Below are 25565 nucleotides of genomic sequence, written 5' to 3'. Positions count from 1 at the left end.
AATTAACAAGCTGGGAGACACAAGCCAACATTTGAGGTGGGACACATTTAAGGCTAATGTCTGAGGAAAGATCATTGCAGTTAAAGCCCGGAGGGACAAGGAAAGGAGGTAGCTGGAAAGGGAGCTAGAAAGCAAACTGAAACAAGGCATGTACAAGATGGGGATCGGGCCAGTGGGGAAACTCGAAGAGAATATAGGTCCATAAAAGCACAATTGGAGGTGCTGCACACGAGGGTAGCAGCTTTGCTACATCTTAGACAAAAAGACTATGTAAAAGCCAATAAGGCTAATAGATTGCTAGCCAGGTTGCTAAGAAGGAAAAAGACAGAACCATAACAAGAATTAAACTAGGTAAAGGGGGGAGGAGGGGAGTACAGAGAAAGCAGAGATAACAAGATAACTTCTACTATAAAAGTTTACAGTTCATATATTCGTTTTTGAAGATAAAATAGGTAAAGTAATAAGGAAAAGACGAAAGAAAAGTAAAAGACGGGAAAAAATAAAAGACAGGAAGAGAAAATGGGGAAAGGAAAGAATAGAATTGTAAAAAAAATACTTAAAGCTCTTCTGGGATCCAAACTTTCATCCATTCTGTTTCACAGTTCATTTAAGTCATATATTTGTTAAAGGTTTATAAGGATCTCCATATAACTCATTTCTGATTAAATAACCCTCACCCCTCAAAATAACAGGTATTCAAGGTACAGTTCCTTTGTTATTTCGAGATCCATCTTTCTAACTAAACTTTTACTTTCCATTGGTGCTAGTCTATATTTACTTCTTCAGTCTTTCTTTTTGATTAAAATGTTATAGTCCATCAAGTGTATTGATTGGAGGAATCTTACCACTGCTATTGTAAGCTGTGTTTCATGTCCTGCAATTATTCTATGCCAAATGTTCTCTGACGATAACAATCAGTTCTTTCCACACATCTTCCTAGTATTTTTACTCTTTGATCCCATGTTACAGAGTTTTATTTAGAACTGTATACATGGGATAATCCCCTAGAACAGGCACAACTGGAATATCTGGAGAGACAACATCTCCCAACTTTAACAAACCAGGAAAGGTTGGATCTAGACCAGGACATAGCGGTCGATGAGGTCCGCAAGGCAATTCATTCATTGCCCAATAATAAAGCACCAGGGACCAACAGATACACGGCTGATTTCTATAAAACATTCATGGAAGAACTAATGCCCCACCTAATCCCATTATTCAATGAATTTGGGAGGGGAGGGAAAATAACTCCAACAATGGAAGAAGCCGAGGTTGTCCTGCTTCCGAAACCAGGCAAAGACCCAGCATGTTTTAAGTCCTACAGGCCGATAGCATTATTAACTATAGATGCACAAATCTACACAAAAGTTCTGGCAATGAGGAGAGAATTCCATCTTCCGACACTCATTGGCAAAGACCAATCTGGATTTCATTGTCATTGTCAAACAAGTTTATTCGGATGTGTAAAAACAACCATTAAACGACAAAATACACATTATAGCACAAATCCAGGTTACAGTTTGAATCAGTCCATCAAACCCAAAATAAACAAGATCAGAACACGTAAAAGGAAATGCAATCTTTGCACCATAACCCGACACCATAGATCAAAAAATATTTATAGTGGAAAAAGGAGTCAACCCCAAGGACCCCATTACGTTACACATGGTCCCTTAACTTGACCAAATGGTCACAAGACTAATTATCCGCCCTTGTCACTCAGACGCGGCCCCCCACAGGCCTTTTACCCAGAGGAGTACAGTTCGCTCCCGACAGGACAGTACCGTGTGTGACAGTTCCAGGTGGGGCAATGGCTCCCATATAGGGGCACGAGCTGATTGTAATCCCACTATATGGGGCCCGCACATAACCCCCAGATCTTCTCAAAACTTCCCTGACCATTTGACCATTCCTGAAGACAATTTTAACAGAGTCAGAGGGGTTTATACCTTCGCCTGCCAGTCTAGCGCACCCCACCAATGCTTCCCTGGTCACAAAGGGACAGTTCCCAACAGAACGCAGCCAGTGAAGACATTTGTTAGAGAGGGCATCCCTTGGTTCACGCCTGCCCAAAGGCAACTTAGGTACCCCATGCAGGAAAACCGTAGCAGTTCTTTTCCCCCCATGGACAGGACTATGGAGCTGCGCCCCCTTGAACAGAAGCCACGTGCTCCGTTCCCTCCCTCCCTAGGAGGGTTGATTATCAGGACGTTTGGGGGACTCTCCCCCATCACAATTGGTTCGATGCTCCCAGTGGGGTGGCGCCTCTCTGCATTAGGGTGCATCAGCTGGACAACCCGAGTAGGGCTCATTGATGCATTGGCGGTCCTTTCGCGGGGTGAGATAATTGAAGGTAGCTGGGGGGGGTTGAGTCCCTTGCCATCTGGGGGCAAACTGGAAGACTCCCCCGGCGGGTCCCCACCACCCTTCCTCTCCCCTCTTATTCCCCGGGCATCAATCAGTACCAAAAGCAATTTCTTAATGATTGCAATTTCAGAAAGCACTTGAGCACAGGAGCAACAGCTGATAGTATGCAACTCCTTCTGTAGTGGAGCAGTGGAGGAATAGCTTCCGTGGGTAACAGGTTCGGGAGCCCTGAAAGGGGTTAGATGAGAAAAGGAGCAGGACCCTGAGATCGATGCTAGTAAGGTCTCGCTCCATGAGCTACAGGTGGAGATAGGCGGGAGATTATCTTCTGTTGTTCCAGTAGTTTCTGTGTCCAATAGACCCAAAGTGGTAGCAGCTGTGGCTGGGGGTGAGTAGACGAAAATAGGACCCGAAGTAGGTAGGAGAACAGGTGGCGGGTGTAAGCTTATAGTGGGCGAGCTCGGTTGGGGGGTGACAGAAACAACAGGTGCCAGGGATGCGAAAGGAAGAACTGACACATCACCAACCCCCCCTATCCCTGTGCCAGAGGCATTGGCCAGAGGCATGGCTTCAGAGTTCCCAGAAACGGTAGGCAGAGATTCTTGACAGACAGTGTCTTCGAGCTTCTGAGTTGGAAGGGTTCCTTTACAACTCTGCGTTGGGAAGTTAGCCAGATTACTGGAAGGCCCCCCCCCGCATTCGGTTCCTGGGGTGGGTGCTTTCGTGTCCTCCACGGTATATATAGGCTCTCGGTATACAGGGTCAGTATCAGAGCATAAGGAGGCCGCGGAATGGGGCTTAGCTGTGGGCCTAGATTTTTCGGTTGCACCCTGATGGCTACTTCTCTTAATGACCAGGAGTTTTCTTGCTAGTGTATACTCGGGGGCTTTGGACAGGGACTCAGAGGACTCAGAGGACTCAGAGCAGGACGTGGGCAGGGTAGATGGCGTGGTAGATGGCAGGGAGCCAGCCAGTTTCTTGGCCGGTCTCCTTGGCGCAGCATGGCCTCTAAAGGACCTCAGGGACTTTATTAGGGACATGACGGAGCCCCTCAGAACTGACCAGCAGAGGGCTGTGCTGAAGTCCCGGGTCCGGCCCCCAGCAGGTTTTCACGAACTCAACGCCGTTGGGTAAGAAGACACCAGCAGGCCCAGGCCCAGGCGCAAAACGCTTGTCTGCACTTACTTTTCTTGTCACCCCCGTCCGATGACCAACACAAGGAGTGCCTCCCTCCACGTACGCCGAACACCAGCGGCGCCAAACACCGCGCCCTTGCCCCGCCGCGGGCTTCACCGCTACGGGACTGGCGGCAGCGGGATATGTCCAGGGGGGCGTGGCCACAAGCAGGAAATCCCTCCGGGGACCAAACGGCGCCAAACACCGCGCCCTTGCCCCGCCGCGGGCTTCACCGCTACGGGACTGGCGGCAGCGGGATATGTCCAGGGGGGCGTGGCCACAAGCAGGAAATCCCTCCGGGGACCAAACGGCGCCAAACACCGCGCCCTTGCCCCGCCGCGGGCTTCACCGCTACGGGACTGGCGGCAGCGGGATATGTCCAGGGGGGCGTGGCCACAAGCAGGAAATCCCTCCGGGGACCAAACGGCGCCAAACACCGCGCCCTTGCCCCGCCGCGGGCTTCACCGCTACGGGACTGGCGGCAGCGGGATATGTCCAGGGGGGCGTGGCCACAAGCAGGAAATCCCTCCGGGGACCAAACGGCGCCAAACACCGCGCCCTTGCCCCGCCGCGGGCTTCACCGCTACGGGACTGGCGGCAGCGGGATATGTCCAGGGGGGCGTGGCCACAAGCAGGAAATCCCTCCGGGGACCAAACGGCGCCAAACACCGCGCCCTTGCCCCGCCGCGGGCTTCACCGCTACGGGACTGGCGGCAGCGGGATATGTCCAGGGGGGCGTGGCCACAAGCAGGAAATCCCTCCGGGGACCAAACGGCGCCAAACACCGCGCCCTTGCCCCTGGATTTATAGGAGGCATAGAGACAGGGGACAATACAAGAAGGGTAGCACACCTAGTGGAAAATGTGAACATGAAGGTCATGGAGCATCTCTCAGCGCTTGACGCGGCGAAAGCGTTTGATTGGGTGGAATGGCAGTTCATGTTCGCAACAATGAAGAAAATGGGGTTTGGGGACAAAATAATGGTTTCCTAGATTCCTTTAGGCTGTCCATGCATCTCTGTGGTAGGTTGAGATGTCCAAACTCTATGACTTCAGGAGCCAACCTGCTAAATTCATTGAGCTGGGTTGAGGATGCACTGTTTGACCTTGCTATTGGGATAGTAGGTTGTGCCAGCACGGGAGTCTGATGGGTTCGCACACTGCTAGTCTGCGTAGGTGTGGGAACCATGGTTGCCTCGCCCAAATGGGAGCAACTAGGATGAGCGTCATCAATTCCCTGTGCATCTTGTTGAACACCTTCCTCATGAGAGGGGCTGGTGGAAAAGCGTAGGCAAACATCCCTGACAAGTTCATCCACAGGGCGTTCCCCCTGGAGTCTGGCTGAGGGAACCTGGATGTGAATCCTGGGCATTGCCTATTTTCACTTGTGGCGAATAGGTCTATAGTGGGGAAACCCCACTGTGAGAAGATGTCTTCTACGACTTCTCTGTGTAGACACCATTCATGCTCTTCTGGGAGGGGATCTCTGCTTAAAGCATCTGCTAATGAATTGAGATCCCCTGGAACATGTTGAGATGACAGGTACATGTTCCATCTGAGTGCCCATGTCCACATTTTCTGGGCAAGCCTGGACAGATTTGGCGAACGAGTCCCTCCCTGTTTGTTTATGTAAAACATTGCTGTTTGTACTGTCTGTTAGGATCTGTACTGACAGGTTCAACAGGTGGGGTTCGAACGCTCGATGCGCTCTGAAGACTGCCAGAAGTTCTAGCAGATTGATATGATTCCTGGTCACCGAGTGAGACCAGAGACCCTGAGCTGTGTGGGGGAGGTGGTGTGCGCCCCACCCTGACAGGGACGCGTCTGTAGTGACTACAGCCTGTACCTCCGGATCGTAAAAGGGTTTCCCCTTTGACAGGTTCTCTCTTGTCCACCAGTGAAGACTTTGTACAAGTGTTGGCGAAACGACCACTAGATCGTCCCACTGACCGCTTGCCCGAGACCACTGTTTCGCCAACCATTCTTGCATTGGTTGCATGCGCATGGGGCGCATCGGGGACCAGGTAAATACATGACGCCATCATGCCTAGCAAATGCATCGCTTTGCGCACCCTTATCTGGCGACCGGGCTGATATAGAGGAATTTGCAGTAGTAGATTCTGAATTCTTTCCTCTGATGGAAAGGCCAACCCCTCTTGAGTGTTTAGTACAGCTCCTAAGAACTGCTTGTAGGTGCTTGGCACTAGGCTTGATTTTTTCTCGTTGATAGAGAAACCCAATTCGAAGAGGAGGTTAGTTGTTCTTTGGATGTTTGATCTGCAAATTACTGGGGTCTCCCCCGTGATGAGCCAGTCGTCCAGGTAAGGGTACACTGGGACTGCCTCCTTGCGTAGGTGTGCTGCTGTCACCGCCAGTACCTTGGTGAATACCCTTAGAGCCGAGGTTATACCAAAGGGCAGCACCTTGAACTGGTAGTGCTGACTGTCCACCTTGAAGCGCAAGAATCTTCTGTGCGCTGGGAACATGGAAATATAAAAATAGGCATCTTTCATGTCCAATGTTGCCATGTAATCCCCCCTTTTTAGGAGGGGGATTACTTCTTGGAGAGTAATCATGCAACATTTTTGGGGCTCGACATGCTGGTTTGCAGGGCGTAAGTCTAATACTGGGCGCATTGTCAAATCTTTTTTTGGCACAAGGAAGTAAGTTGAATCAATACCCTTGTTTACCTGGTTGCCCGGGACGAGTTCTATCGCGTCCTTTGCGAGAAGATTGACGATTTCCTCGAGGAGGATCTTCTGGTGGTCCAGTGAATGTATCTTTTGACGTGGAGGGTGGTTGCGGGGGCGCTCTAGCAGATTGATGCAGTATCCTGCGGACGCTGTGGACAGCACCCATCTGTCCCATGTGATCCCTTCCCATGCTTGGGTGAAGTTGGAAATGTGCCCCTCTTATGGGGATGTATGGGAAGGGACCCTGAGCGGAACGTCACTGCTTTGTGGGAGGCGTACCGCTGCCTCTGCCAGGGCTGCCTCTACCTCTACCACGGCTGCTGGTTGCCACCCCATGATGTACCCTGTCCCTGTGAATAATTGGAGCTCCTCTGGGAATTTTGTCCACGTGAGCGGCGAAAATTACTATTCCCTCTTTGATTAGTGGGCTTATTAGTCAACTGTCCTAGGGACTTTAGAGTATCATACTCGTCTTTGGCAGTTTTTAGTGCGTCCTCTACCGCTTTGCCAAACAAGACATTCGGTTCCACCAGCATGTCAATAAGGGTTGCCTGGGTCTCGGGTTTAAACCCTGACGGTCTTAGCCAAGCGTGCCTTTTAATGACAGTGCTCTCTGCTATGAGCCGGCCTGCATTATCTGCGGTGTCAAAGGTTGTCTTCAGGATGCAACCGGACATGGCTCTACCCTCTGACGCGATCTGGGCCAACTGACCCTTTAGTGGTTCCGGTGCGGAGTCAATGAGAGCAGCTACCTGCTCCCACTGGTGGCAATTATAGCTTGTCAGCAGAGTGGTGGTGTTGCCGATCCTTGCCTGGTAAGCGCAAGTGGAGGCTACTTTTCTTCCTAAACCGTAGATTCTTTTGCTCTCCTTGTCTGGGGGAGCCTCCGATGATGATAGATGTGTCCCCGCTCTCTTTCTGGTTTTAGTGATTACCAAGGAGTCGGGCTTGAGTTGACCCCTTATGTAAAGAGGGTCTGACTGGGCGGCCCTGAACATCTTCTCAATTCTGGGGTTCACAGCCTTAGTGAGATTAGGACTGCGAAGGGAAGGATCAATTCTATGTTGGATTGATTTGAGAATAGGAATGGCTTGAGCAATGGGTCTTTTGTCCCCCACTAGCTCCTCTGCAAAGTCCCTCTCTTCCTGAGCCCCCTGCATATCTATGTGGAAGTGCTCTGCAGCTCTAGCCAAGACCTGATTTAGAAGGGGCTGGTTATCTATAGGTGAGTCAGAAACCTGTGGTTCCTTGTTAACTGGGGAGTCCATATTGTACACCTCCGCCTCGTCTTCCTCCTTCTCATCCTGGCCCTCGTCATCTACATAATACTCAACCCCAGTTTGGTCGTCCAGCACCATAACGTCTGGGTCATCCTCATACTGTTGGTAAGGCTGAATATGGTAAGGGTCTGAAGACAGTCCCTGAGCTGGAGTATCAAGCTGAGATCTCTTATTAGGAGGCTGGGGGTCCTTGGATCCTGAAGGAGTAGCATTGTCAGGGGTATAGCTAAGAAAATGCTGTGGATTTTTTCATAAAAATTAGCTAAGGAAGACATTCTCCTCATCACCCTGTCTATGTCCTCGGTGCTCCGTTCTCTGGAACTGGGGATGACAACCTCCTGATGAGGTTCCTCTTCTGATCTCATATCGTAAGAAGTGGGAGGGTTGAGCCTGGGTGAAGTCACAGGGACAGGGGTCTTAGATTTGTCCCTATCTGACGACTTGTGTTTGTCCTTGTGCACCTGGGGTGCAGAAGTTGTAAGTGTAGACCTTTTCTGCTGTTTGTCCCCTTTCCCGTGAGTGGAAGAGTGTTTCCCTGACGGTTTGGCCTTTTCAGAATCTTTGGACGCCTGGCGTCGAGATTCGGGGGTACTTTCTCTCTCTTTAGAGTGTGCACGTCCGGACTCGAAGGAAGATGCCGAATGGGCTGCCGGGGCTGACTTTGGGTGTGCAGCTTGGGGATGGAGGTCGAACTCGTCTCCTGAAGAACGAACCTCCGTTACTTTAGGGAGCGAGGCACTCTTGGCAACTGTGGACGGCTGCCGTGTGTCGTACGGCGATCTCGACCTGGAACGCCCAGAGGACACTGATTCGTTGGACCGCTCTCTACGTGCCTCTTTCTTCCGAGAACTCGACACGAGTGTCGAGTCTCGGTTGGACTTAGTGTGTTTAGATGTAGAAGAAGAAAGGGTAGCGCTCATTTCGCCGGGTGTGCTCCCCATAACTGCCCTGCTGGACAATCCTCCGAGGTCGGGGACTAGCGCTTGGGTGTCTTTCAACACCCCTGTGCCCTCGCCGTCCGAATGGGTGGCATCGCTGCCATCACTGAAGGCACCCACCGCTTCCATGGCCTCGAGCTTCCTGGTGTGGTGGGCCCAACGTTTAGTGGAGCGGTCCTTGAGTGTTTTAGCTTTAAAAAGCTTACACGTTCTGCAGTTAGCTTCGGGTGGTCCCTCGGCAAGCAGAATTACAGGTGGCGTGTTTGTCAACCCAAGGCTACTTGCGGTTGCACCTGGGGCAAAATTTAAATGGAGTACTATCCATATGTCACCTTATGGCAGCGGGCTAGTGTGTGTAGGAAAATAAAGAGTGTAGAGTATGATTCCATCCCCCACTCTCCCTACTTGCAGGGCTGAGGCCAGAGGCCTTCCATGGCCCGGGCCGAGGCCAGAGGCCTTCGAAGGCCCAAAGTCCATCGTGCAGCTCTCGACGGTTGTTTGTTCTTCGGACCGGCGTCGATCTTTGATGTCTCGACGTGGGAGTGAAAGAACGGGGAAAGTAATATTGATTTTTGTCAAAATGGCTTAAAGCCAGGGAACTCCGCGCAATGCTTCCGACAAGTATGGCGGAAAAAAACAATCTGAGGGTCCTACACGCGTGAGGGATCATGGGTACAGTGGACGTCACACTAGGGATAGTATTACTGGCACGCCCTGTGTCGACGCCCATTTTCGAGTTTCAAAAAGAAAACTGTAATACTCCGCAGCTTCCACTAGATGTCGGCCTATGCACAGCATGTGATCTATTCCACAAGCCTCAGAAATGATGTTATGGGAGGAGGCAGTGGGTCGACAAATCGAGGAATCAGAGTGGGCTCAGGTATGGGTCTATATTCCAAAACTCATGAGATCAATCCTACTACAAGAGTTTGTGGTAAAACTGACGTGCCAATGCCATTGGCATCTCACCCAGAGGTCACTGAATAAATTATTCTCGCAGGTAAATAAGGATTGCTGGTGGGATTGTGGGGAGGAAGGGACATGGATCCCAGGCATACTGGGAAATCATTTTAAGGCTGGTAGAGGAAATGGTCAGGATCAATGGTAAGGGCAACGTATGCAGAGCTATATTGGGGTTTGGGAACAATTGAGGATCTCCCCTTGAAAACGCAAAGAAAGGTGTACGTGATACTAATGTCAGGGGCCCTGGCGAATGCCCAGAAATGGAAATCGAAGGAACCACCCACGGAACATGAATGGGTGAGCAAAGTCTGGCAGTTTGCATTCAAGGAATGGGAATCTTACTCCATACAGGGGAACCATCAGGGTTTTGTGGCCGACTGGGACCTGGTAATGAAATTCATACAAAACGACTCAAGAGGAGCATGGTGCCCGAGAAGAATTAAACTGTTGGGTCTGGTGTAAAAGGAGGGCGGCACTGCGAAAGGGGGAAGGTTGTCGATGTAGATGCGGAAGGGTCAATGGCCAACTTTCACACCGGACATCCATCTCACTCTCTCATCTTGTCTCACTGCTAACAAATTGTGGATGACTTCTCACTTTCTTACTCTAAACGCTGGAAACACTGAAGTCCTTTTCTTTCCCGCTAATGTTCTTCCATCCTCGTCTCCTCCTCCCTCTATCGCCTTTCCTCCCTCCAATCTCTCCTTTTCCTCCACTGCTCGCAATCTTGGTCTTTACTTTGACTCGGATCTCTCCTTCGCCCATAATCTCTCTCTCACCTCACGTGCCTGTCGATTCCATCTCTACAACATACATAAAATTCACCCTTCTTACTTTTCATACCACTAAGCTTCTGGTTTCTTCACTAGTCTTTTCTCGACTCTTTTACTGCTCTGTTTTATTCTTTGGTGTTCCCTGTTCACGTCTTGTCCCTCTCAAATCTATCTATCACTCTTCTATTCGCCCACTTTGTCTGCTCTCTTACCGAGGCTCAATGGGCCTCATTCCGAGTATGGAGATAATAATGGCGCTATTTGCGCCATGACTATCTCTTATACCGGTACCGAGTCCGCCCTGGTTCAATGGGGACTTACCGGTCCATTCCGACCTTGGAGGGAACGGTAAGTCCCCATTGAAAAAGGCAATCCCCATTCCCATTTGAGCCCCCATAGGGCTCAATGGGAATGGGGAGGGAGCTAATAACGGTACCGCAATTTGCAGTACCGTTATTTGCTGCCTGGTCCTTTTGCGGCTCCCGCTAAGGGTGCCTGGTAAAACCAGGCGCCCATAGCGGGACCCGCTAAGGGACCTCAGAATAGGGGGCAAAGGGATTAGGGGGCACTGATGTCCTTAATGGTGCCCGGTATCCCTTTGCACCCACCTCGTAATGAGGCCCAATGTCCTCTTCTCTTGACTCTCTCGGATGGCTTTCTTTTCACTCTCAGCTCAAACACAACTTCCTTTGTCTAGGGTTCAAATCCCTTTATGGTCTTATCTTGCTTCTCTTCTCTCATTCTTTTCTCCTTCTCGGCCTCTCAGTTCTGCTGGTCTTTTTCGACTTAATGTTCCCTGTGCCCCCTGTCCGCAATCACGCTTCCGATCCTTCCAACTTCTTGCCCCCCTCAGAATCTTCTTCCTCTATCTCTCCGCTCTATCACCTCCTATTCTCCGTTTCACTCTTCCTTAAAAACTAATTTATGTCAACTGTCTGTTTGATTGTTACTGGTTGACTCTCAACACCGCTTTCTATTGCTATTTTAATGTATTGATGATTGTTCGCTTTGGCTAAAAGCGCTATATAAAATATAATACAATACAAAATAAGGAAGGGTATCAGGAATATACTCCAACAAGGGGAAAGGAAAGACTGCAATGGATTTCGGATGGGACAAGGGTGTGTTGGGAGGAAAGTTCTGTATTTTGCAAAAAAATGATGTGGAAAAAAATGATATTATTAAACAGGTCCCACAGAATCCCCGACCACAACGGGGCTTCTGCCCTTATAATGGAGTTTGTTAGCCCGTTTGGCCCTGTGGCCCTACATGAAGATGACTTCAATGATTTCCCGGGATAAATTAATATCCCAGGAGGCCTGTTTGTCCCTATTTATGTCATTGCTCACAGACCATGTACAGATTTTAAGCCAGCTGTTTAAATGTCCTGACGCACAGTGATAACATTCTTGCGAAGAGCTGCATAATTATATCTGGGATTTACATGTAGAATGGCATGTCACGCCCTCCCCTCCACAATATCAGAGAGGTAGCCGTTGCTACCAAGAAAGCTGAGACCAGGACTGAAATCTCTGCACTGGCTCCCAGTGGCTGCAAGGATTAAGTTCAAAACCCGCTGTACCATCCACAAGGCCTTCTGGGGCCTGGGGCCTCAATACCTTCAATTCTCTCTTCCTAAATAGCTCCCTTCTCAAGCTCTTTGCTCATCCGCTTCCAAGTCCCTCAGGGTCAGTCGCTTCTCCAAGCAAAGAGTTAGTGGGAGATCTCTTTCCTTGGCTGGGGCCTCCCTCTGGAACAGCCTTCCTGCCTTCCTTAAACTGGAGGAGAACCATGTCTGGTTCCGGAAGCTCCTCAAAACCTTTCTCTTTGCTTCTGCTTTTTCTCCTCCCCTCCTCTGCTGACCTCTTAGTTGTAACTGAAACTGCACTGGTTACTTGGACACCCTCTGATCTCGGGACCAGGTCCTTCCCGCCAGCATTTCACACCTGCACTGCCCACCTGGCAACCCCCGCACTAGGGGGCTGTCTCTGTATCCCTACAGTCCCCCTCCCAGCCCTTGACACCTGATGTCTGCACTTACCCTGCACTTGCCACATGCTGGCCGCTACTTACTTATTGTTATCTTCTTTGCCATGTACTACACTGTTCCTGCCCCCTTCCCGCGCATTTGAGCGATCTGAATGACGCCTGGCCTAGTAGGATCATTGTCTGTCCTCCCTTTGTTCCCCTCCTTTGCTTTGTCACGCCTTGAAACGCTTGTGTATAGGCGCGTTATAAATGCCATATCATATCATATCATACCGTTGAGGCTGCAAAGGTGATGATCAAATGGAAGTGGCCCTAAAGTCAGGGTTGTGGAAGAAACCTCACCTCCTCCCTATCATGACCCCAGTACAGGGACTGCAACAACTTACTAGAAGTTCTCAACACCCTGAACACCAACATCAAAAAATACACTCCAGTGAAACAATATTCCATCAGACAAACCATCAGCCCCCTGGTACACACAGGTAGAATATCATTAAAAAAGTGAGGCAATCTAGTGCAAGTCCAAAACCTCATCTGACCTACCCTGACTTAAAGAACTCCTGACTGCTGGCAGTCAGCAGATAGCCACAGCAAAAGCCTCCCTCTTACTACCAGAAGACCATGGCTCAATCCAACAATGAAAGCAAATGTCTCTTCAAAGCAGTCAAACTGTGCATCAACCGTCTCCCGAACCCTACAGTCCCACACTTCATCGATTAATCCTCCGCCATCAACAACTGTTTCAGTCACAAGATCTGCCAAACATTGACACCAACCACTTTTCACTTACTGCCTCACTCATCCCACCGCACAAAACATGGGCCACCTTCGAAACCCAGTACATCAACGGCCTGCCTAACATTCTAGCATGCAATAAAATACATTCCACTCGGATGACATCCTGCCCGCCTCCATTCTAAAGACTCTCCTCACAGAAGCACATCATCCATTCCTTATCGTCAATACATCCCTCATCCCATAAACACGTCCCACTACCTGCACAACTGGAAAAATTATTCTCACTCCAAAAAAAAAACAACACTGGACTCCGAGGACCTCAGCAGCTATCTCGCCATCACACACCTCACTTTGCTTGAAAAGCTCCTCAAAAGAGCCATAGCTGTACAACTTCAAGCACACCAACTTCAGACCCAGACTCAGCATGGACACGGGCACGGGCACAATCCAAGTGGTGTACAATACAATGCTCCCAGCAACGCTGTTGATGCCTCCTAGTAATCAGATCTTTACGCAGCTTTCGACACTGTGGTTCATCAATCCCATACTCATATCTAGAAGACCATCAACCGTTCATTCAGATAGATATCTCCAGATCACCCCCCTCCAAGCCTTTCACGTGTGCGGTACAACACGCATCCTCGTCTCTCCCCTGATCTTCAACCTCTATGTGGAGCCCCTGCAATATCGCCTTGTCTGCCTTAACTTACACATCCCCCAATATGCAGATAATACTCAAAGCTACCTCAAAAATCGCCTCTATCAAAGACATCTAATAGCTCAAGGCCTGATACAAACCTGGGAGTCTAGCATATACCTCAAAGTAAACCCCACTAAAAACCAAATTCCTTCTTCTCTACAATACCACTAACATCACACACAAATAGAGATGGATGTCTGTCATGAACCCAGATAGCTTGGGACCAAGTCTCTCTTTTTGCAGAAAATGAAGCCCTTCCTTCGAGACAATAACTTCTGATCCACAGTATAGGTCCTTAACCCTTCTCACCTGGATAGTGGAAACACCCGCTAATAATGATTGGGTACACCCTATTTTTTTGTTATCGGCGGGAGGAATCTGCACGATGGGAGACTACTAAAAGTAAACTAGAAAAAGCAGATCGACTACCCCTCTCTACTTGTCCCTTTGTGTCTACCAGTCAGTAAATAAACATTTCTTATAATAGGTTGATCAGTACATTAGACAGATACACAATTTCTCTGAGTTACACAAAGTCAATTTTATTTGGTCTTTCACCTTTCTTAAAAAACACATTAAAACTACTAAAACATGTGTACACTCATAAGACATCAAGGACATATATTAATTATCAAAGAAATAATCACATACATTTTTCAATTATTTCAAAACAACGTCATTTGGATATAGTTCAATAAAAAAAACAAAGCAATTCTTTTTGGGAACCTTTATAGAATTTTTCTAATCGACCAGAAAGTTCTATTCTGATGCTTAATTTACCATTTTTTAAGAAAGGTGAAAGACCAAATAAAATTGACTATTTTTGTAACTCAGAGAAATTGTATATCTGTGTAATATACTGAACAACCTATTATAAGAAATAGGTTTTCGATTTACTGACTGGTAGACACTAGGGGGCAAGTAGAGAGGGGTAGTCGATCTGCTTTTACTGGTGGAAACACCCCACCCACCATTTGACCACATTATGCCCACAATCATTGAACTACACTGGTTGCCCCTACAAGCACATATCACCTTCAAGACAAGCTACACCATTTACAAAGCTAGCACTTTGCATGCTCCCACCTACCAAGCTGAAACAGTCACCATTTCTAGCAGCGAACACTACAAAAGAGACCAGGATCTGGTCAGATTAAAACTGCAAGAATGAAAAAACAAAAAAAACAGGACAACTGCATTCTTGTTCTATGCACCCAGGTTGTGGACCCTCATACCAGCCAACATTAGACACACACCAAGCCTCATGCAATTTAGAAAGGGTCTCAAGACCCGCCTCTTCAAGGAGCAACTTCATCATGCACCGTAGACACCCCAATCCCACCCACCGGCCGATCCCCCCAACCTCACCCCTAATTAGTGCTCCTGTTACTTAACAGTCATGTATTACTGCTCTGCTGTAACTCATGCACCCTTACTTATATTCCTAGTAACCCATTTTGTACAGTGCTCTACTGCTTGTAGCTAGGTCCACGCTCAATAAATATCCAAGATAACAAATAAAATAAGCAACAGTCCTGATCGAAAGGAACTGCAATGCCTTGAGACGATGCAGAGGGAGCTGGCTGCCGCGTGAAATGGCCTACTACTGAGAGAGAAAAAAAAAAAAAAGTTGTCACAAAATCCCAGAGAAATAAAGCTGTAGATATCACCAACGGGGGACACAGGGCCATTGTTGCCACAAAGCGATTCCTATGTAATCATGTCTGGTTTACTGACATGGATGCCACAGAAGAAGAAACTGTGACAGCATGCAAAGTATGTCGATACACAGCCAAGAATGGGCAGGGGTTAAAAGAATCCAAAGAGGATTTAATACAAAAGACAGTTGAAGGAGAGGGGTAAATACTTACCTCGGGAGGGGATGGGGGAGGTTCCTGTTTCAAGGTGCCCCCAGGGCCTAAATCCTGAAAATGGCGCCAGGTGCACCGTGCGGAGGCCCCTCCAGGGACTAGGTCAGTAGGCCGCCCTCTAATGCTAGGGGCAGCTCGGCCACCCCAGGGCTGTGGCACCTGTCGGCCACCCAGGGGCCAAACCGGATGGGCCCTGTAGTATCCAGGGCCGAGGCAGCATGCCAGGAAATGCCTGGGCCAAAGAAGAGCAGCCCAGCCTGGGTCGCGTGTGGGGGGTGGCCCAGACCACATTGCCCGGGCTGGGACCCTGACAGCCTGCCATGTGTCCAGCGAGGCAGTCCCTTCAAAAAAGTCCTTCTGGGCTGCATATGCTAGGCGCAGCCCGGGAGCAGAAGAGTGTAGAAGGGGAAGCCCACTCCACCCAGTGCAGGAATGCCCAGGGGCGCCCGGCAGAGCAGCATGGACGAAGACAGCGCCGCGCCCCCTGCATCTAACAACGCATTACTGAGGGTGCAGGCCAGGAGTCCCGGAAGCTGCCATGGCACGCAGCAGTGATCCGTTGCGGTTTCCCCTGTTGCCAGGAACGATGCCCGACAATGGAGCCCACCCTGAAGATGGCTATACACAAGTGTTTCAAGGCGCGATCCATTCATAAGGCTGGTCAAGGGTCTATACCACTCCCCTACAGCCTCAATTATTGTTAACAATGTCTCCTCATCTTTTTTCTCTTTAATCAGAGGCACTAGACAAGCTTGCCCCCTAGCCTCTCCTCTACATCTTATCGCTGGAATCACTGTAGGAGACTATTCGGTATGAGGAAATCTCTGGGATCTGAGTAAGAGACAAAAATGTTATTGAGGCATACACTGATGACTTTAATCTATTCTTAACCAACCTCAATGTCTCAGTGTATCGAGTGATGTTCCTCCTCGATAATTATGGCAGAGTTTCTAGCCACAAACTCAATAGAGAAAAAAAACTGTACGTCTCCCTATATCCAACACATGCTCTAGGGGAGAATTACCAGACTTAGGCCTTTGTCGTAAAAGAGACAGCATTAAATATATAGGCATCAATTTCACCAACTGCACAGATACAATCAGCAAGCCTCCATTATTCAGAAAGGGAAGGAATAATTGCAGACTAGTCACCTCTTTTCCTGTCACGGTGGGGCAGACTGGACATCTCACCACTGATCCTCTTCCCACTAGAAATTATTGCCTTACCATTTGATGACAGATTCTGCAGAGACTAAACTCAGTCATTCTAAAATTCTTATTGAAAAGGGGAAATCCTGAGAATCTCCATAAAAATGTTTCAAGCTGTTCAGAACTCAGGGCGTTATAATGTCTTCATTTTAAGGCTACCATCATGCATTTATACTGGCGCAAATCAATGGCTGCTCATTACAAAATACTGAGGGGACGCCAGAGTGGTAGGATTTCAAAGACGCACTGTCACCCCTATTTCTGCTGAAGGGATTCAAGAGCCATCAACTATTAGATGCATCATTATTTCAAACTATATAACCATTTCACGAAGAAACGTGTAGGGGCATCAATTCGGTCTAATCCCGTGATAACAGTCAGCGGGCATCAATCGGGACACAAGGGTCGAAGATATATTGTATTATATGCACCAATCCCTCAACCATAACTCATCTCTCACATTTGCATAATTTCACATTTATGGAATTGAAAACTAAATATGGCTGTATAAGCCGATCAATTCAGGCATTATGTGAAAACAGTAAATATTCTCAAATGACTCAAACTAAACAATCCCACGATGTACATGGAAAGCAGACCAAGTGCGCTACACACGAAAACAGTAAACCTCAACGACACCACCAAACTCTATATCATCAATCAATTCAAAGTGGAAGGGCAATCTCCTATTAATTCTAGAACTTGAACAGTGACCAGATAAACAAAATAATATTTAAAGTTTCTAGATCTATATGCAAATCTCAAACCCTCTTCTTCCTGTTGCATAAAGCGTTCTGATCCCCAGACAAATTGCACAAGGCCAACCTTATCACAGACCCAATCTGGTGGAGATTCAACAAACCTGATGCTTCAGGTTTACTTGAATGTATGTTGCTGTTCTTCTGGCCCCTAATCACTAAATAAAGGTCTGACAGATCACAAACTACCATCGCCATCCTACAAAGCAACCAGACATTTTCATTAAAGGAACATGTACTTAGCACACTGAACACGAATCACACACGTCTTGACAAGCATGTCCAACTCCTGGATATACTAATGTCAGTGGCAAAAGACACGATTACAAGTCACTAAAAAGGCCACAAAGCTCCTTCTTACAAGGCTTGACTGCACTCAGTCTGTCCCACATACAGGGTCGAAAAAACTGTAATCAAACACTTATCTTCAGCTAAATTCAACCAAACGGCGTCCTCTGGAGACTTTATTTGACCGCTTCCAGTGCCTTGCATCTGACCTACTCAAAACTGTAGTTGTTAAATTAACATTTATTATAACCCACTTGAACGTCCCAATACATTATATATTATGAAATATTGTTTATAATGTGTTGGGTTAACCTTCTCCGCTGTGCCCCTTACTCACCAAAACATATAACAAGATATGGCTTGCTTTGATGCTACACATTATGGAGCTTTCATTCCCTTATCTTATACAACTCATTTATATTATGAGGTTGATTTTGATAGTTAAACTAAATTATGCTAATGCACCCATTTCTCCAAAATAAATTCAAAAGAAAAAAGTTCCAAAAGCCTTTTTATGATTCACACAGTGTATTTTATATATATTATTGAGTGCCCTTTTGTGATGACACGTGTTTCACGTGTTTTGACGGATTGACTGTCTTTTTCAAATCAGGGCCGGTCTTTTATGATGCACCACTATTCTTCACAGCTTTTCCATCCTAGTCATGGGGTAATCCTAGTAAGCCTCCGTCTCCAGTGTTCTGTGAAAATCTGTCCTCCTCCTCCTCACAAAAGGGCACTCACTAATATATATAAAAAAACACTGTGTGAATCATAAAAAGGCTTTTGGAACTTTTTTCTTTTGAATTTATTTCGGAGAAATGGGCGCATTAGCATAATTAAGTGTAACTATCAAAATCAACCATGTCTTTCCGAATGGAGTAGAGGAACCAAGGACTCCATTGTTACCTAAGTTGATGCGACTTGGTAAAATTAGATTGTGTAAAACCAATACAGAGGGCGCAGAGCTCCAACAATTAGGTACCTCAAAATAGGTTCCTCACAACCCCAGTAAATAATTTAGATTATAAGTGTGCAATGAACACCAGAAATGATGCAGTACCACTTTACAGAGAGCTCAACGCAAGATCCAATCAACTCAGCCATGTCCTCTCTACCTCCTTCCCACCTCAAATCCCCTCTGTTCTGCTTTCTTTCCCTTTCCTATCTCTTTCTTAGTACTACAAGGCGTTTCTTACCAGCACATATCCTTCTGTATAAATACACAGCAGAGTAAAAACCAAGACTTGATTGCGTTTTACACCATGCTGTTATTCAAACAATTCATGTATGTGATCGCCAGAGCTCTCAAGCTTTCTGTGGGCATGCGTGAGAAAGCCATACAGTTGTTTTTGGGGCTTGTAGTTTTTTCTTTCCCCATTTCAAATTTAGGTAAGTACAATTCACAGAATTCCAAACAAAAGTACTGGATTTCCTTCCCTCGCATTACCACAGGAACATTTAGAGCTCTAGTTATTGATAATCTTACCAATACCGAAAATCACCCATCTACAGATTTACTCGAAACAGGCTCTATTTTGTAACAATGGTAGGAGACTGTGAAATATTTACATAAAATGTGTTAAATGTAATGACCTCATTTGTTATAACCTGCTGTGGACTATGTAACTTTGTGTACTATCTACTTAACAATGGATGTCCCGGGCAATGTTACAGAACTATTTGTTGTTTCAAAAGTCTCAATAAAGCCATTTAAAATGTAAAAATAATTTCTGTGTAAACGTGGTAATTAAAGTCACGTCCATACATTTGTATCGTGTTAGAGAGCATATTTAATAACCAACATGTGTACCCGGCTAAGACATTCTGTGTAAATGTATTTATACGTTATTGGGATGTTTGGGCATCACTACCAAGAGCAGTGAGACAAGTTGCCTTCAGGAGTCCTGGTTTGTTTTCATAGGTTTTGATGGATCAGCAGCACACAGGCCAACCGGGCTCGGACTACTACCCTACATGGCAACAGGGCAATGCAGAAACAATAACACAAAATGCTAGCTTGGGCCAAAGTGGGCCACTTTTTTGGCCAATGTGGGCCAGTTTGAGGAGTTTCTTAACTAGTAGTTTTGACCATTGTTGATGAATATTCTTTAAATTGCACAATTTGCATTACATTTGTATCCAAAAACTCCCCCTTAGGTCACACTCGGTCACAAAAAGAATGAATTGCCTTTTGTAACTGTGGGCCACTTTACATTTGTGCCGCATGTTCCCCAGTCGGACCCTGCGGCCAACTGTAGAAAGGAAGCTGGATCATTCTGGGTTCAAGTAGGTGCTTATAGGATTCAGGGACAGGAAGGGCCTTGCGGTGGCTTGGAGAGGACATTGTCAAAAGAAACTACAGAACCTCAGACATTTTCATTTTATAATGGTTTGTAGTTTTTTTTTTTTTAAGTCTTTTGTATTGCTGCTGTTGCGAGTAGTAAAAGAAAGCGTAGCATAAAGCGCGCCTCAGTGTCTTTAATAGAATCAAGACTCTCTGTGGGGACTTCCTGACGCAAGATCGCGGGGATGCGATCTCGCGAGAACAGCCGTGAGGGAACACGCTTCTTGCCAGAAGCGGGCGGGAGAGTGCAGCAATAGGACTGCCCCCGCGCTCCTCCTGAACCACGGAGCTGCCAGGCTTCCAGGCCTGGGAACACAACACACACACACCAGCGCGTAACGCCATGGAGGACAGCCTCCTGGGGGCTCTGGTGTGAACCGTGTGCGCCTCCCAGGGACACATGAGCAGCACAGAAGCAGCTCCCTTAATAAGATTGCCAAACTGAGTACCAGTTGTACCCCCTTGCCCCTGGACAATATACACCCAAGGTGATCCCCTCATCTCCGGTATCAAATAAATACCACAGTTAACGCACATGGTGTCCTGTCTTAATTGAGGCCACCACATTATTGGCGACGAGGATCCAGAACCCAGCGCAACCACCATTCAGGGTGCCGGGCCCCCCCGGCGTTCCTCCCATCGCCAGAGACCCCGGCGATTCCGTTGCAGCAGTGGGAACCACTTTTTTCCACTTACCTGAAAGCAACGGGCAGAATGGAATACACACCGGCCAGGAAGAAAGCAATGCTGTTAAATGCAAAGGGGGTCGAAGGGCAGCGCATATTCGCAAGACTAAAGGCCATGCCAGCCGCAGGCGATGATGACGACGCTTACCAGGAGGCAATTCGCTGCATCATGAAGAGGTTCACCAATAAAGAAAATGTGGTGCTGCACAGACTGAGGTTTTACACTCACAAGCAAGAGGTCAATGAACCGGTCGACGACTACATTACGAGGATGAGGGAACTAGCATCCCTATGCGGATTCAGCGACAATGCAGAACACGTCATTTGCGACATGCTCGTGGTTCACACCAACTCAAGAAAAGTGCAGGATAAATTCATCCAGGAGAAAGAAGTGGACCTTGACAAGGCCATCCAAATAGCCAAAGCCGAAGAGGAGACCACCAGCAGGCGCAAAGAGGTTGGAAGTCCTTTGCTGGTACCCGACATATCGGCGCTGCAATAGAGAGGGCGCAGAGAAAGACAGCCCCGTGAAACCCCAGAGACAAAGGTCCCAGGCAAAGAGATGCACCGAAGTGCTATATATGTGCCAGCACCAAACACATGGCCAGTGATCCCGAATGCCCCGCCAGGAACAAGGAGTGTTCAAAATGTCGACGCTTCGGTCACGTGGCCCAGGCCTGCACGTGGAGGGGAAAAGCCGTCACCCGCATCGGCGGCGACAAAGAGTCGAGTGAAGACGACGAGGTACACGACAAACCCATGGTCATCATGGTCTACGCCCCCCAAGCCAGGAGGGAAAAGCCCCACTGCACAATAAAAGTGCACGGCATGGAGACACGAGTCATGGCCGACTCAGGATCAGATCTCACCATCCTTCCGATTAACACCTACAAAGAGATGATGGGGCGAGACAAAGTAGAATTTAGAGCCACCAGACAAAAGCCAACAGTCTCTGGAGGTGCAACAGTGGATCTGCTCAGCTACATTAAAGCAAGGCTCGAGTTCAAAGGCAGGTACACTCCGGCAAATTCTTCCCGCGATTCTCGGAAACCACTTCCCCCATGAGGGAACTCCTGAAGAAAGGTGCGAGCTACGCATGGGGCCCCAGCAGGACGAAGCATTCAAGAAAATCAAGAGAAGGATCCTCCATGAACCCGGTTTAAAACCCTTCAACCCAAAATGGGAAACATGCATCACAACAGATGCCAGCGCATACCGGCTAGGCGCCACCCTAACTCAAAAAAGGGGTGACAGAGAACTTTGTAGCGTTCGCCTCAAAGGCCCTGTCAACATCGGAGAAGAACTACACCACAGTGGAGAAGGAAATGCTAGCATGTGCCTGGGCCGTAAAATACTTCCGATCATATGTCTGGGGTACAAAATTCTGATTGGTCACCGACCACAAACCCCTCATACACATGGTAAGTCTAGGGAGCACCAAGACCACCACACCAAGACTGGCCAGAATCGGCGCCAAACTCCAAGAATACACCTACGAAATAGCCCACATTGCAGGCTGGAAGAACGCCCAAGCAGATTGCATGTCAAGGCTGCTGAATCAAAATGCTCCAGGAACCACATTCCTTCGAAGACGAATGCGTAGTGGCCTCCATAGGCGATGTCAGGAACAGCGAGTTTATGGAACTAAGTGAGCACCACTGGCAAAATGAATATGAGCAGGACGAAGTCCTCCGCCGCGTGGGAGAGTGAGTCTGCGAAGGATGGCCCAACGAAAGAGCAGTCCCAGAACGCCTACGACCCTACTGGAAAGTGAGCGACGAAATTACGGCCATGAACAGCCTAATTTTGCGAGGCGACCGGGTGATTCCCCCGAGAGGCATCCGGAAAGTCATCCTGTGCCGAGCTCATTCGGTCCACCTAGGCAGCAACATGACGAGGCATAGAGTACGCGACGCCTACTGACCTACGCCTAGACCAGGACATACGGGCGATGATAGAGCAGTGCCATGAATGCATCAACAGCGACAAACGCCTGTCCGTGAGACAGGCCCCCATGATTCCCACTGAGGTCCCCAAAGGAGTGTGGCCATCGGCCCACTGGACGGCATGTCCTCAGAGCACAAGTATGGAATCGTCATGGCGGACTACTTCTCCAAGTGGGTGGATGTTGAATTCGTCCCAGACATCACCACCGGCACAGTCATCGAGGCGCTTACCACCGTCTTCCAGCACAAAGGCCTTCCCGAAGAGATAGTGACCGACAATGGGGTGCAGCTAGTGCACCGAGAAATTGAGAGATTCATCAAAATGCACAATGTTCGAGAGTTGAGAGCGAGTCTGTACCATCCCCAAGCCAACGGGCTCGTCGAGAGAGCAAACTGCTTCATCAAGGGCGCGCTACAGTAGGCGCATGCATCAGGCTTAGACCGCAGCAAGAGAGTAAAAGAGGCCATCGCGGCCCACCGCATCACACCAAACGCCATCACAGGCGTTTCACCCTTCCAACTGTTGAGAGGGAGAAAGGCGGCGTCCACGCTGGTACCGCCTTGGCTACACCAAGATGTGGACATGCAAGACATAGTATTCCGCATGCAGAGAAACAAGGAAGCAATGAAGGCCCAAGGGGATAAATGCAGGGCCGTTCAACGCACAGCAGTTAGCGAAGGCGACCTGGTAAACATACGGCTTCCCCATAAAGACTCCATGACCAGCTCCAAATACAGTAGACCCATAGAGGTCATCGCAAAGGGACCGAACCACATATGCACCAGCGATGGAACTTGGAAAGAGTGGCCATGTACCGCAGAAGAGAATCTACCAGCCACCCATCTGGGGAAGCAGGAGAAGGACTGGCCCAGCAAAGTCCATCCAGCAACCAGCATCATACCAGGAAAAACTCATTGGGAACGCAGAATCACGAAGAACCCGCAAGCATGAGCCCGTCGTCCCCGCCTGAGGGAGCACAGAGAGAAATGACCGGAGGAGAACCTGATCCACCCGAATCTTCCCACATCCCAGGTCACCAGTCAGATCCACCCTCCGAACAAGGCAGACCCCAGCGTGAGAGAAGGAAACCCAGCAAGTTCTCAGACTATGTTATGCACTGACCACATGTCCTTTTTTCCACAAGAGGAGGTGTGTCAGGACTTATGGACGCGATCTCGCGAGAATAGACGTGCGAGAAGCGCGAAGGAGCGAGGGAACGCGCATCTCGCCAGAATCTGGCAGGAGAACGCAGCAATAGGACTGCCCCAGCGCTCCTCCTGAACCACAGAGCTGCCAGGCTTCCAGGCCTGGGAACACAACACACACACACCAGAGCGTCCTGGGGGCTCTGGTGTGAACTGTGTGCACCTCCCAGGGACACATGAGCAGCATAGAAGCAGCTCCCTTAATAAGATTGCTAAACTGTGAGTACCAGTTGTACCCCCTTGCCCCTGGACAATATACACCCAAGGTGATCCCCACATCTCTGGTATCAAATAAATACCACATTTACCACACATGGTGTCCTGTCTTAATTGAGGCCACCACACTCTCTTCCCTATTCTAGTCTGGGTAATCTTCAAGTTCCAGAATGAAGGGAAAAACAAAGACTGAGTGTGCTACTCACGCTTGAGTTAAATCCAAGGGACTTCTTTGTTCAAAGGGAAAATAAGGTATTTTTCTCCCATCATTTTGCCCAGAATGCATTTCTCTTTTTTCCAGGTAGTTTGGGGGACAACTATATGTTTTCTTGTAATCATTTTTATGTCATCCGAGAGAGCATTAAATAAACAGTCAGTAAATTAACTTCCAAAAGCGAGGAGAGCAGCTGTTGTTCCCCCTCGCCTGCAAAGAACTAGGAATGGCTGTCCACTACCAGGACGAAGCCTCGCTCTCAAAAGACGGACTACTACTCCCAGCGTTCCTGGGGGTGCACGTCATCTCCGAGTACCCTCCAGCATCACTAGACATGCACCCATGACGCTCGAAGCCTCCCCTTCCCCCCATTCTGAACGTTGGTGTCGAAATGGTAAACATGGAAAAGGGACACACGAACGTTGGAGCGATGAACCCGGAACTGGCTCCTACCTGCGTCAAGGGCCCGCTTTGCTCTGTCATTTCGCGACTTCTGGGCTCATCCTCAGCGGGTGCTTCCTGCAGTACAGCCGGCGTCACTAACTACTTTAGCCTGTGTTGTGCAATATTTGGTATCTCATGCATTTCTAGACTCCTAGGCTGTGTAGAGCGTGAGAGCGTCTTTTGAACACTGATTGGCTGCGTGAGCCTTATTCCCGCCCCCTTCTTCTGGAGAGTGATGACCTGCCACAGCTCGCGCTTCTGTACACCAGACAAAAGCAGCAGAAGGCCGAGCTGCGCTCGCATTTCCTGAGCCACCAACCGCAACGTAATAAAAACCTGGGCAGTGCCAGCCCCTTTTACAGCACTGAACACTACTAAATGCTCGGCCGTGGAAGTCTTGTATTTTAATGAAAAGTGACAACCTTCTCTTTGTGACAATGCATCTGGGGAAGGCAGGATAGCCTGAACCTTTTTAGAAATAAAACCATGCAGTTAATTCTGAAAGGGCGGTCTGCATATCTAGAGACCGCTCCAGTCCAACGTACCTTCCACATGAACTTTCGTTGGAGCATATGCTGTGGGATTGTAGGTTGGTGAGGTTGTTCTGGGATGCGGTTGGTCTGGTGTGTGGTGTGGTGATTGAGGGTTCACCTGCCTTTGACTTTAAAATGGTGATTTTGGGGGATGATGAGTCTCTGGATGGTCTAACTATGAATCAGAAGAAGTGGTTGTTCAGAAGGACAATAATTGGTAAGAAAATTGTTT

The 25565-nt window shown here is 48.4% G+C and overlaps 1 protein-coding gene across 1 annotated transcript in view; it reads right to left on the bottom strand.

Moving 5' to 3' along the window:
- ABCC10 (ATP binding cassette subfamily C member 10) overlaps positions 1–24642 on the bottom strand; it is a 609641-nt gene extending 584999 nt beyond the window's left edge. The window contains 1 exon segment of the mRNA XM_069608805.1: positions 24349–24642. The gene's annotated coding sequence lies outside the window, so the exon portion shown is untranslated.
- Between the last annotated feature and the right edge of the window lie 923 nt (positions 24643–25565).

The sequence above is a fragment of the Ambystoma mexicanum genome, chromosome 4q (genome assembly GCF_040938575.1).
Source record: "Ambystoma mexicanum isolate Mex_15411 chromosome 4q, UKY_AmexF1_1, whole genome shotgun sequence".
NCBI classification, from domain to species: domain Eukaryota; kingdom Metazoa; phylum Chordata; class Amphibia; order Caudata; family Ambystomatidae; genus Ambystoma; species Ambystoma mexicanum.
This window is presented reverse-complemented; position numbering and strand designations above follow the sequence as displayed.